Source organism: Oncorhynchus gorbuscha, unplaced genomic scaffold (genome assembly GCF_021184085.1).
Source record: "Oncorhynchus gorbuscha isolate QuinsamMale2020 ecotype Even-year unplaced genomic scaffold, OgorEven_v1.0 Un_scaffold_1849, whole genome shotgun sequence".
NCBI lineage: Eukaryota > Metazoa > Chordata > Actinopteri > Salmoniformes > Salmonidae > Oncorhynchus > Oncorhynchus gorbuscha.
This window is the reverse complement of record NW_025746515.1, coordinates 73,448-87,200: the sequence shown is the minus strand read 5'-3', so window position 1 is coordinate 87,200 and position 13,753 is coordinate 73,448. Positions and strand designations below refer to the sequence as shown.

At 41.7% G+C, this 13,753-nt stretch overlaps 4 non-coding genes across 4 annotated transcripts; all 4 read left to right on the top strand.

Moving 5' to 3' along the window:
• Positions 1-73, top strand: trnaa-agc. Its single transcript has one exon. It is a non-coding gene; the product is annotated as a tRNA-Ala (tRNA).
• Positions 74-8,376: 8,303 nt separating this feature from the next.
• On the top strand, positions 8,377-8,449 carry trnaa-agc. Its single transcript has one exon. It is a non-coding gene; the product is annotated as a tRNA-Ala (tRNA).
• Positions 8,450-13,055: 4,606 nt separating this feature from the next.
• Positions 13,056-13,128, top strand: trnaa-agc. The gene has a single exon. It is a non-coding gene; the product is annotated as a tRNA-Ala (tRNA).
• Positions 13,129-13,680: 552 nt separating this feature from the next.
• On the top strand, positions 13,681-13,753 carry trnaa-agc. Its single transcript has one exon. It is a non-coding gene; the product is annotated as a tRNA-Ala (tRNA).

Below are 13,753 nucleotides of genomic sequence, written 5' to 3'. Positions count from 1 at the left end.
GGGGGATTAGCTCAAATGGTAGAGCGCTCGCTTAGCATGCGAGAGGTAGCGGGATCGATGCCCGCATCCTCCAACTATTTAGTTTAGTTCAATCAGCACACATTGTTGTTGTAGCTCTGGATACTAACCCAACAATACAACTATTTCCACCACGGGTCTTACTTCAGTCACTACTTCAACCTTTACTGAACTACCATGAAAAATACTTTTAGACAGCTGAAGCAAGCAAACTTTAAAAAAGTATCCTTTCTTATGGACGAGGGATTTGGCAGTGCGGTCATTGAGATTTCATACTTCTTGTTGGAGGCACAGGGGGATTATCTCAAATGGTATAGAGCGCTCGTTTAGCATCCTAGAGGTATTGGGATTGATTTCCGCATCCTCCAACTATTTAGTTTGGTTCAATCAGCACACATTGTTGTTGTAGCTCTGGATACTAACCCAACAATACAACTATTTCCACCACAGGGCTTACTGCAGTCACTACTTCAACCTTTACTGAACTACCATGAAAAATACTTTTAGACAGCTGAAGCAAGCAAACTTAAAAAAAGTATCCCTTTCTTATGGACGAGGGATTTGGCAGTGCTGTCATTGAGATTTCCTACTTCTGTTGGAGGCACAGGGGGATTATCTCAAATGGTAGAGCGCTCGCTTAGCATGCGAGAGGTAGCGGGATCGATGCCCGCATCCTCCAACTATTTAGTTTGGTTCAATCAGCACATTGTTGTTGTAGCTCTGGATACTAACCCAACAATACAACTATTTCCACCACAGGGCTTACTTCAGTCACTACTTCAACCTTTACTGAACTACCATGAAAAATACTTTTAGACAGCTGAAGCAAGCAAACTTTAAAAAAGTATCCTTTCTTATGGACGAGGGATTTGGCAGTGCGGTCATTGAGATTTCATACTTCTTGTTGGAGGCACAGAGGATTATCTCAAATGGTATAGAGCGCCGTTTAGCATCCTAGAGGTATTGGGATTGATTTCCGCATCCTCCAACTATTTAGTTTGGTTCAATCAGCACACATTGTTGTTGTAGCTCTGGATACTAACCCAACAATACAACTATTTCCACCACAGGGCTTACTGCAGTCACTACTTCAACCTTTACTGAACTACCATGAAAAATACTTTTAGACAGCTGAAGCAAGCAAACTTAAAAAAAAGTATCCTTTCTTATGGACGAGGGATTTGGCAGTGCGGTCATTGAGATTTCATACTTCTTGTTGGAGGCACAGGGGGATTATCTCAAATGGTATAGAGCGCTCGTTAGCATCCTAGAGGTATTGGGATTGATTTCCGCATCCTCCAACTATTTAGTTTGGTTCAATCAGCACACATTGTTGTTGTAGCTCTGGATACTAACCCAACAATACAACTATTTCCACCACAGCGCTTACTGCAGTCACTACTTCAACCTTTACTGAACTACCATGAAAAATACTTTTAGACACCTGAAGCAAGCATACTTTAAAAAGTACCCCTACTTATGGACGAGGGATTTGGCAGTGCTGTCATTGAGATTTCCTACTTCTTGTTGGAGGCACAGGGGGATTAGCTCAAATGGTAGAGCGCCGCTTAGCATGCGAGAGGTAGTGGATCGATGCCCGCATCCTCCAACTATTTAGTTTAGTTCAATCAGCACACATTGTTGTTGTAGCTCTGGATACTAACCCAACAATACAACTATTTCCACCACGGGGCTTACTTCAGTCACTACTTCAACCTTTACTGAACTACCATGAAAAATACTTTTAGACAGCTGAAGCAAGCAAACTTTAAAAAAGTATCCTTTCTTATGGACGAGGGATTTGGCAGTGCGGTCATTGAGATGTCATACTTCTTGTTGGAGGCACAGGGGGATTATCTCAAATGGTATAGGCGCCGTTTAGCATCCTAGAGGTATTGGGATTGATTTCCGCATCCTCCAACTATTTAGTTTGGTTCAATCAGCACACATTGTTGTTGTAGCTCTGGATACTAACCCAACAATACAACTATTTCCACCACAGGGCTTACTGCAGTCACTATTTTAACCTTTACTGAACTACCATGAAAAATACTTTTAGACAGCTGAAGCAAGCAAACTTTTTAAAAGTATCCTTTCTTATGGACGAAGGATTTGGCAGTGCTGTCATTGAGATTTCCTACTTCTTGTTGGAGGCACAGGGGATTAGCTCAAATGGTAGAGCGCTCGCTTAGCATGCGAGAGGTAGCGGGATCGATGCCCGCATCCTCCAACTATTTAGTTTAGTTCAATCAGCACACATTGTTGTTGTAGCTCTGGATACTAACCCAACAATACAACTATTTCCACCACGGGTCTTACTTCAGTCACTACTTCAACCTTTACTGAACTACCATGAAAAATACTTGTAGACAGCTGAAGCAAGCAAACTTTAAAAAAGTATCCTTTCTTATGGACGAGGGATTTGGCAGTGCGGTCATTGAGATGTCATACTTCTTGTTGGAGGCACAGGGGATTATCTCAAATGGTATAGAGCGCTCGTTTAGCATCCTAGAGGTATTGGGATTGATTTCCGTATCCTCCAACTATTTAGTTTGGTTCAATCAGCACACATTGTTGTTGTAGCTCTGGATACTAACCCAACAATACAACTATTTCCACCACAGGGCTTACTGCAGTCACTACTTCAACCTTTACTGAACTACCATGAAATATACTTTTAGACAGCTGAAGCAAGCAAACTTTAAAAAAGTATCCTTTCTTATGGACGAGGGATTTGGCAGTGCGGTCATTGAGATTTCATACTTCTTGTTGGAGGCACAGGGGATTATCTCAAATGGTATTGAGGGCTCGTTTAGCATCCTAGAGGTATTGGGATTGATTTCCGCATCCTCCAACTATTTAGTTTGGTTCAATCAGCACACATTGTTGTTGTAGCTCTGGATACTAACCCAACAATACAACTATTTCCACCACAGGGCTTACTGCAGTCACTACTTCAACCTTTACTGAACTACCATGAAAAATACTTTTAGACAGCTGAAGCAAGCATACTTTAAAAAAGTATCCTTTCTTATGGACGAGGGATTTGGCAGTGCGGTCATTGAGATTTCATACTTCTTGTTGGAGGCACAGGGGATTATCTCAAATGGTATAGAGCAGTGCTGAGGTATTGGGATTGATTTCCGATCCTCCAACTATTTAGTTTGGTTCAATCAGCTTGTTGTTGTAGCTCTGGATACTAACCCAACAATACAACTATTTCCACCACAGCGCTTACTGCAGTCACTACTTCAACCTTTACTGAACTACCATGAAAAATACTTTTAGACACCTGAAGCAAGCATACTTTAAAAAAGTACCCCTACTTATGGACGGGATTTGGCAGTGCGGTCATTGAGATTTCATACTTCTTGTTGGAGGCACAGGGGATTATCTCAAATGGTAGAGCGCTCGTTTAGCATCCTAGAGGTATTGGGATTGATTTCCGCATCCTCCAACTATTTAGTTTAGTTCAATCAGCACACATTGTTGTTGTAGCTCTGGATACTAACCCAACAATACAACTATTTCCACCACAGGGCTTACTGCAGTCACTACTTCAACCTTTACTGAACTACCATGAAAAATACTTTTAGACAGCTGAAGCAAGCAAACTTTAAAAAAGTATCCTTTCTTATGGACGATGGATTTGGCAGTGCGGTCATTGAGATGTCATACTTCTTGTTGGAGGCACAGGGGATTATCTCAAATGGTATAGAGCGCTCGTTTAGCATCCTAGAGGTATTGGGATTGATTTCCATCCTCCAACTATTTAGTTTGGTTCAATCAGCACACATTGTTGTTGTAGCTCTGGATACTAACCCAACAATACAACTATTTCCACCACAGGGCTTACTGCAGTCACTATTTCAACCTTTACTGAACTACCATGAAAAATACTTTTAGACAGCTGAAGCAAGCATACTTTAAAAAGTATCCCTACTTATGGACGAGGGATTTGGCAGTGCTGTCATTGAGATTTCCTACTTCTTGTTGGAGGCACAGGGGATTAGCTCAAATGGTAGAGCGCTACTTAGCATGCGAGAGGTATTGGGATCGATGCCCGCATCCTCCAACTATTTAGTTTGGTTCAATCAGCACACATTGTTGTTGTAGCTCTGGATACTAACCCAACAATACAACTATTTCCACCACAGCGCTTACTGCAGTCACTACTTCAACCTTTACTGAACTACCATGAAAAATACTTTTAGACACCTGAAGCAAGCATACTTTAAAAAAGTACCCTACTTATGGACGAGGGATTTGGCAGTGCTGTCATTGAGATTTCCTACTTCTTGTTGGAGGCACAGGGGATTAGCTCAAATGGTAGAGCGCTCGCTTAGCATGCGAGAGGTAGCGGGATCGATGCCCGCATCCTCCAACTATTTAGTTTAGTTCAATCAGCACACATTGTTGTTGTAGCTCTGGATACTAACCCAACAATACAACTATTTCCACCACGGGGCTTACTTCAGTCACTACTTCAACCTTTACTGAACTACCATGAAAAATACTTTTAGACAGCTGAAGCAAGCAAACTTTAAAAAAAGTATCCTTTCTTATGGACGAGGGATTTGGCAGTGCGGTCATTGAGATGTCATACTTCTTGTTGGAGGCACAGGGGGATTATCTCAAATGGTATAGAGCTCGTTTAGCATCCTAGAGGTATTGGGATTGATTTCCGCATCCTCCAACTATTTAGTTTGGTTCAATCAGCACACATTGTTGTTGTAGCTCTGGATACTAACCCAACAATACAACTATTTCCACCACAGGGCTTACTGCAGTCACTATTTCAACCTTTACTGAACTACCATGAAAATTAATTTTAGACAGCTGAAGCAAGCATACTTTTTAAAAAGTATCCTTCTTATGGACGAAGGATTTGGCAGTACGGTCATTGAGATTTCCTACTTCTTGTTAGAGGCACAGGGGATTAGCTCAAATGGTAGAGCGCTTGCTTAGCATGCGAGAGGTATTGGGATTGATTTCCGCATCCTCCAACTATTTAGTTTGGTTCAATCAGCACACATTGTTGTTGTAGCTCTGGATACTAACCCAACAATACAACTATTTCCACCACAGCGCTTACTGCAGTCACTACTTCAACCTTTACTGAACTACCATGAAAAATACTTTTAGACACCTGAAGCAAGCATACTTTAAAAAAGTACCCCTACTTATGGACGAGGGATTTGGCAGTGCTGTCATTGAGATTTCCTACTTCTTGTTGGAGGCACAGGGGATTAGCTCAAATGGTAGAGCGCTCGCTTAGCATGCGAGAGGTAGCGGGATCGATGCCCGCATCCTCCAACTATTTAGTTTAGTTCAATCAGCACACATTGTTGTTGTAGCTCTGGATACTAACCCAACAATACAACTATTTCCACCACGGGGCTTACTTCAGTCACTACTTCAACCTTTACTGAACTACCATGAAAAATACTTTTAGACAGCTGAAGCAAGCAAACTTTAAAAAAGTATCCTTTCTTATGGACGAGGGATTTGGCAGTGCGGTCATTGAGATGTCATACTTCTTGTTGGAGGCACAGGGGATTATCTCAAATGGTATAGAGCGCTCGTTTAGCATCCTAGAGGTATTGGGATTGATTTCCGCATCCTCCAACTATTTAGTTTGGTTCAATCAGCACACATTGTTGTTGTAGCTCTGGATACTAACCCAACAATACAACTATTTCCACCACAGGGCTTACTGCAGTCACTACTTCAACCTTTACTGAACTACCATGAAAATTAATTTTAGACAGCTGAAGCAAGCATACTTTTTAAAAAGTATCCCTACTTATGGACGAAGGATTTGGCAGTACGGTTATTGAGATTTCCTACTTCTTTGTTGGAGGCACAGGGGGATTATCTCAAATGGTATAGAGCGCTTGCTTAGCATGCTAGAGGTATTGGGATCGATTTCCGCATCCTCCAACTATTTAGTTTGGTTCAATCAGCACACATTGTTGTTGTAGCTTGGATACTAACCCAACAATACAACTATTTCCACCACAGCTTACTGCAGTCACTACTTCAACCTTTACTGAACTACCATGAAAAATACTTTTAGACACCTGAAGCAAGCAAACTTTAAAAAAAGTATCCTTTCTTATGGACGAGGGATTTGGCAGTGCTGTCATTGAGATTTCATACTTCTTGTTGGAGGCACAGGGGGATTATCTCAAATGGTATAGAGCGCTCGTTTAGCATCCTAGAGGTATTGGGATTGATTTCCGCATCCTCCAACTATTTAGTTTGGTTCAATCAGCACACATTGTTGTTGTAGCTCTGGATACTAACCCAACAATACAACTATTTCCACCACAGGGCTTACTGCAGTCACTACTTCAACCTTTACTGAACTACCATGAAAAATACTTTTAGACAGCTGAAGCAAGCAAACTTTAAAAAAGTATCCTTTCTTATGGACGAGGGATTTGGCAGTGCGGTCATTGAGATTTCATACTTCTTGTTGGAGGCACAGGGGATTATCTCAAATGGTATAGAGCGCTCGTTTAGCATCCTAGAGGTATTGGGATTGATTTCCGCATCCTCCAACTATTTAGTTTGGTTCAATCAGCACACATTGTTGTTGTAGCTCTGGATACTAACCCAACAATACAACTATTTCCACCACAGGCTTACTGCAGTCACTACTTCAACCTTTACTGAACTACCATGAAAATACTTTTAGACAGCTGAAGCAAGCATACTTTTAAAAAAAGTATCCCTACTTATGGACGAGGGATTTGGCAGTGCGGTCATTGAGATTTCCTACTTCTTGTTGAGGCACAGGGGATTATCTCAAATGGTATAGAGCGCTCGTTTAGCATCCTAGAGGTATTGGGATTGATTTCCGCATCCTCCAACTATTTAGTTTGGTTCAATCAGCACACATTGTTGTTGTAGCTCTGGATACTAACCCAACAATACAACTATTTCCACCACAGCGCTTACTGCAGTCACTACTTCAACCTTTACTGAACTACCATGAAAAATACTTTTAGACACCTGAAGCAAGCATACTTTAAAAAAGTACCCCTACTTATGGACGAGGGATTTGGCAGTGCTGTCATTGAGATTTCCTACTTCTTGTTGGAGGCACAGGGGATTAGCTCAAATGGTAGAGCGCTCGCTTAGCATGCGAGAGGTAGTGGGATCGATGCCCGCATCCTCCAACTATTTAGTTTAGTTCAATCAGCACACATTGTTGTTGTAGCTCTGGATACTAACCCAACAATACAACTATTTCCACCACGGGGCTTACTTCAGTCACTACTTCAACCTTACTGAACTACCATGAAAAATACTTTTAGACAGCTGAAGCAAGCAAACTTTAAAAAAGTATCCTTTCTTATGGACGAGGGATTTGGCAGTGCGGTCATTGAGATGTCATACTTCTTGTTGGAGGCACAGGGGATTATCTCAAATGGTATAGAGCGCTCGTTTAGCATCCTAGAGGTATTGGGATTGATTTCCGCATCCTCCAACTATTTAGTTTGGTTCAATCAGCACACATTGTTGTTGTAGCTCTGGATACTAACCCAACAATACAACTATTTCCACCACAGGGCTTACTGCAGTCACTATTTCAACCTTTACTGAACTACCATGAAAATTAATTTTAGACAGCTGAAGCAAGCATACTTTTAAAAAGTATCCCTTCTTATGGTCGAAGGATTTGGCAGTGCGGTCATTGAGATTTCTACTTCTTGTTAGAGGCACAGGGGATTAGCTCAAATGGTAGAGCGCTCAGCATGCGAGAGGTAGCGGGATCGATGCCCGCATCCTCCAACTGTTTAGTTTAGTTCAATCAGCACACATTGTTGTTGTAGCTCTGGATACTAACCCAACAATACAACTATTTCCACCACGGGTCTTACTTCAGTCACTACTTCAACCTTTACTGAACTACCATGAAAAATACTTTTAGACAGCTGAAGCAAGCAAACTTTTAAAAAAAGTATCCTTTCTTATGGACGAGGGATTTGGCAGTGCGGTCATTGAGATTTCATACTTCTTGTTGGAGGCACAGGGGGATTATCTCAAATGGTATAGAGCGCTCGTTTAGCATCCTAGAGGTATTGGGATTGATTTCCGCATCCTCCAACTATTTAGTTTGCTTCAATCAGCACACATTGTTGTTGTAGCTCTGGATACTAACCCAACAATACAACTATTTCCACCACAGGGCTTACTGCAGTCACTACTTCAACCTTTACTGAACTACCATGAAAAATACTTTTAGACAGCTGAAGCAAGCATACTTAAAAAAAAAGTATCCCTACTTATGGACGAGGGATTTGGCAGTGCTGTTATTGAGATTTCCTACTTCTTGTTGGAGGCACAGGGGGATTAGCTCAAATGGTAGAGCGCTCGCTTAGCATGCGAGAGGTAGCGGGATCGATGCCCGCATCCTCCAACTATTTAGTTTAGTTCAATCAGCACACATTGTTGTTGTAGCTCTGGATACTAACCCAACAATACAACTATTTCCACCACGGGGCTTACTTCAGTCACTACTTCAACCTTTACTGAACTACCATGAAAAATACTTTTAGACAGCTGAAGCAAGCAAACTTTAAAAAAGTATCCTTTCTTATGGACGAGGGATTTGGCAGTGCGGTCATTGAGATTTCATACTTCTTGTTGGAGGCACAGGGGGATTATCTCAAATGGTATAGAGCGCTCGTTTAGCATCCTAGAGGTATTGGGATTGATTTCCGCATCCTCCAACTATTTAGTTTGGTTCAATCAGCACACATTGTTGTTGTAGCTCTGGATACTAACCCAACAATACAACTATTTCCACCACAGGGCTTACTGCAGTCACTACTTCAACCTTTACTGAACTACCATGAAAAAATACTTTTAGACAGCTGAAGCAAGCAAACTTAAAAAAAGTATCCTTTCTTATGGACGAGGGATTTGGCAGTGCTGTCATTGAGATTTCCTACTTCTTGTTGGAGGCACAGGGGGATTATCTCAAATGGTATAGAGCGCTCGTTTAGCATCCTAGAGGTATTGGGATTGATTTCCGCATCCTCCAACTATTTAGTTTGGTTCAATCAGCACACATTGTTGTTGTAGCTCTGGATACTAACCCAACAATACAACTATTTCCACCACAGCGCTTACTGCAGTCACTACTTCAACCTTTACTGAACTACCATGAAAAATACTTTTAGACACCTGAAGCAAGCATACTTTAAAAAAAGTACCCCTACTTATGGACGAGGGATTTGGCAGTGCTGTCATTGAGATTTCTACTTCTTGTTGGAGGCACAGGGGATTAGCTCAAATGGTAGAGCGCTCGCTAGCATGCGAGAGGTAGCGGGATCGATGCCCGCATCCTCCAACTATTTAGTTTAGTTCAATCAGCACACATTGTTGTTGTAGCTCTGGATACTAACCCAACAATACAACTATTTCCACCACGGGGCTTACTTCAGTCACTACTTCAACCTTTACTGAACTACCATGAAAAATACTTTTAGACAGCTGAAGCAAGCAAACTTTAAAAAAAGTATCCTTTCTTATGGACGAGGGATTTGGCAGTGCGGTCATTGAGATGTCATACTTCTTGTTGGAGGCACAGGGGGATTATCTCAAATGGTATAGAGCGCTCGTTTAGCATCCTAGAGGTATTGGGATTGATTTCCGCATCCTCCAACTATTTAGTTTGGTTCAATCAGCACACATTGTTGTTGTAGCTCTGGATACTAACCCAACAATACAACTATTTCCACCACAGGGCTTACTGCAGTCACTACTTCAACCTTTACTGAACTACCATGAAAAATACTTTTAGACAGCTGAAGCAAGCATACTTTAAAAAAGTATCCTTTCTTATGGACGAGGGATTTGGCAGTGCTGTCATTGAGATTTCCTACTTCTTGTTGGAGGCACAGGGGATTAGCTCAAATGGTAGAGCGCTCGCTTAGCATGCGAGAGGTAGCGGGATCGATGCCCGCATCCTCCAACTATTTAGTTTAGTTCAATCAGCACACATTGTTGTTGTAGCTCTGGATACTAACCCAACAATACAACTATTTCCACCACGGGGCTTACTTCAGTCACTACTTCAACCTTTACTGAACTACCATGAAAATACTTTTAGACAGCTGAAGCAAGCAAACTTTAAAAAAAAGTATCCTTTCTTATGGACGAGGGATTTGGCAGTGCGGTCATTGAGATGTCATACTTCTTGTTGGAGGCACAGGGGATTATCTCAAATGGTATAGAGCGCTCGTTTAGCATCCTAGAGGTATTGGGATTGATTTCCGCATCCTCCAACTATTTAGTTTGGTTCAATCAGCACACATTGTTGTTGTAGCTCTGGATACTAACCCAACAATACAACTATTTCCACCACAGGGCTTACTGCAGTCACTACTTCAACCTTTACTGAACTACCATGAAAATACTTTTAGACAGCTGAAGCAAGCAAACTTTAAAAAAGTATCCTTTCTTATGGACGAGGGATTTGGCAGTGCGGTCATTGAGATTTCATACTTCTTGTTGGAGGCACAGGGGATTATCTCAAATGGTATTGAGCGCTCGTTTAGCATCCTAGAGGTATTGGGATTGATTTCCGCATCCTCCAACTATTTAGTTTGGTTCAATCAGCACACATTGTTGTTGTAGCTCTGGATACTAACCCAACAATACAACTATTTCCACCACAGCGCTTACTGCAGTCACTACTTCAACCTTTACTGAACTACCATGAAAAAAATACTTTTAGACAGCTGAAGCAAGCAAACTTTAAAAAAGTATCCTTTCTTATGGACGAGGGATTTGGCAGTGCGGTCATTGAGATTTCATACTTCTTGTTGGAGGCACAGGGGGATTATCTCAAATGGTAGAGCGCTCGCTTAGCATCCTAGAGGTATTGGGATTGATTTCCGCATCCTCCAACTATTTAGTTTGGTTCAATCAGCACACATTGTTGTTGTAGCTCTGGATACTAACCCAACAATACAACTATTTCCACCACAGCGCTTACTGCAGTCACTACTTCAACCTTTACTGAACTACCATGAAAAATACTTTTAGACACCTGAAGCAAGCATACTTTAAAAAAGTACCCCTACTTATGGACGAGGGATTTGGCAGTGCGGTCATTGAGATTTCATACTTCTTGTTGGAGGCACAGGGGGATTATCTCAAATGGTATAGAGCGCTCGTTTAGCATCCTAGAGGTATTGGGATTGATTTCCGCATCCTCCAACTATTTAGTTTGGTTCAATCAGCACACATTGTTGTTGTAGCTCTGGATACTAACCCAACAATACAACTATTTCCACCACAGGGCTTACTGCAGTCACTACTTCAACCTTTACTGAACTACCATGAAAAATACTTTTAGACAGCTGAAGCAAGCAAACTTTAAAAAAAGTATCTTTCTTATGGACGATGGATTTGGCAGTGCGGTCATTGAGATTTCATACTTCTTGTTGGAGGCACAGGGGGATTATCTCAAATGGTATAGAGCGCTCGTTTAGCATCCTAGAGGTATTGGGATTGATTTCCGCATCCTCCAACTATTTAGTTTGGTTCAATCAGCACACATTGTTGTTGTAGCTCTGGATACTAACCCAACAATACAACTATTTCCACCACAGGGCTTACTGCAGTCACTACTTCAACCTTTACTGAACTACCATGAAAAATACTTTTAGACAGCTGAAGCAAGCATACTTTAAAAAAAGTATCCCTACTTATGGACGAGGGATTTGGCAGTGCTGTTATTGAGATTTCCTACTTCTTGTTGGAGGCACAGGGGGATTAGCTCAAATGGTAGAGCGCTCGCTTAGCATCCTAGAGGTATTGGATTGATTTCCGCATCCTCCAACTATTTAGTTTGGTTCAATCAGCACACATTGTTGTTGTAGCTCTGGATACTAACCCAACAATACAACTATTTCCACCACAGCGCTTACTGCAGTCACTACTTCAACCTTTACTGAACTACCATGAAAAATACTTTTAGACACCTGAAGCAAGCATACTTTAAAAAAAGTACCCTACTTATGGACGAGGGATTTGGCAGTGCTGTCATTGAGATTTCCTACTTCTTGTTGGAGGCACAGGGGATTAGCTCAAATGGTAGAGCGCTCGCTTAGCATGCGAGAGGTAGCGGGATCGATGCCCGCATCCTCCAACTATTTAGTTTAGTTCAATCAGCACACATTGTTGTTGTAGCTCTGGATACTAACCCAACAATACAACTATTTCCACCACGGGGCTTACTTCAGTCACTACTTCAACCTTTACTGAACTACCATGAAAAATACTTTTAGACAGCTGAAGCAAGCAAACTTTAAAAAAGTATCCTTTCTTATGGACGAGTGATTTGGCAGTGCGGTCATTGAGATGTCATACTTCTTGTTGGAGGCACAGGGGATTATCTCAAATGGTATAGAGCGCTCGTTTAGCATCCTAGAGGTATTGGGATTGATTTCCGCATCCTCCAACTATTTAGTTTGGTTCAATCAGCACACATTGTTGTTGTAGCTCTGGATACTAACCCAACAATACAACTATTTCCACCACAGGGCTTACTGCAGTCACTATTTCAACCTTTACTGAACTACCATGAAAATTAATTTTAGACAGCTGAAGCAAGCATACTTTTTAAAAAGTATCCCTTCTTATGGACGAAGGATTTGGCAGTACGGTCATTGAGATTTCCTACTTCTTGTTAGAGGCACAGGGGGATTAGCTCAAATGGTAGAGCGCTTGCTTAGCATGCGAGAGGTATTGGGATTGATTTCCGCATCCTCCAACTATTTAGTTTGGTTCAATCAGCACACATTGTTGTTGTAGCTCTGGATACTAACCCAACAATACAACTATTTCCACCACAGCGCTTACTGCAGTCACTACTTCAACCTTTACTGAACTACCATGAAAAATACTTTTAGACACCTGAAGCAAGCATACTTTAAAAAAGTACCCCTACTTATGGACGAGGGATTTGGCAGTGCTGTCATTGAGATTTCCTACTTCTTGTTGGAGGCACAGGGGGATTAGCTCAAATGGTAGAGCGCTCGCTTAGCATGCGAGAGGTAGCGGGATCGATGCCCGCATCCTCCAACTATTTAGTTTAGTTCAATCAGCACACATTGTTGTTGTAGCTCTGGATACTAACCCAACAATACAACTATTTCCACCACGGGCTTACTTCAGTCACTACTTCAACCTTTACTGAACTACCATGAAAAATACTTTTAGACAGCTGAAGCAAGCAAACTTTAAAAAAAGTATCCTTTCTTATGGACGAGGGATTTGGCAGTGCGGTCATTGAGATGTCATACTTCTTGTTGGAGGCACAGGGGGATTATCTCAAATGGTATAGAGCGCTCGTTTAGCATCCTAGAGGTATTGGGATTGATTTCCGCATCCTCCAACTATTTAGTTTGGTTCAATCAGCACACATTGTTGTTGTAGCTCTGGATACTAACCCAACAATACAACTATTTCCACCACAGGGCTTACTGCAGTCACTACTTCAACCTTTACTGAACTACCATGAAAAATACTTTTAGACAGCTGAAGCAAGCATACTTTAAAAAAAGTATCCCTACTTATGGACGAGGGATTTGGCAGTGCTGTTATTGAGATTTCCTACTTCTTGTTGGAGGCACAGGGGGATTAGCTCAAATGGTAGAGCGCTCGCTTAGCATGCGAGAGGTAGCGGGATCGATGCCCGCATCCTCCA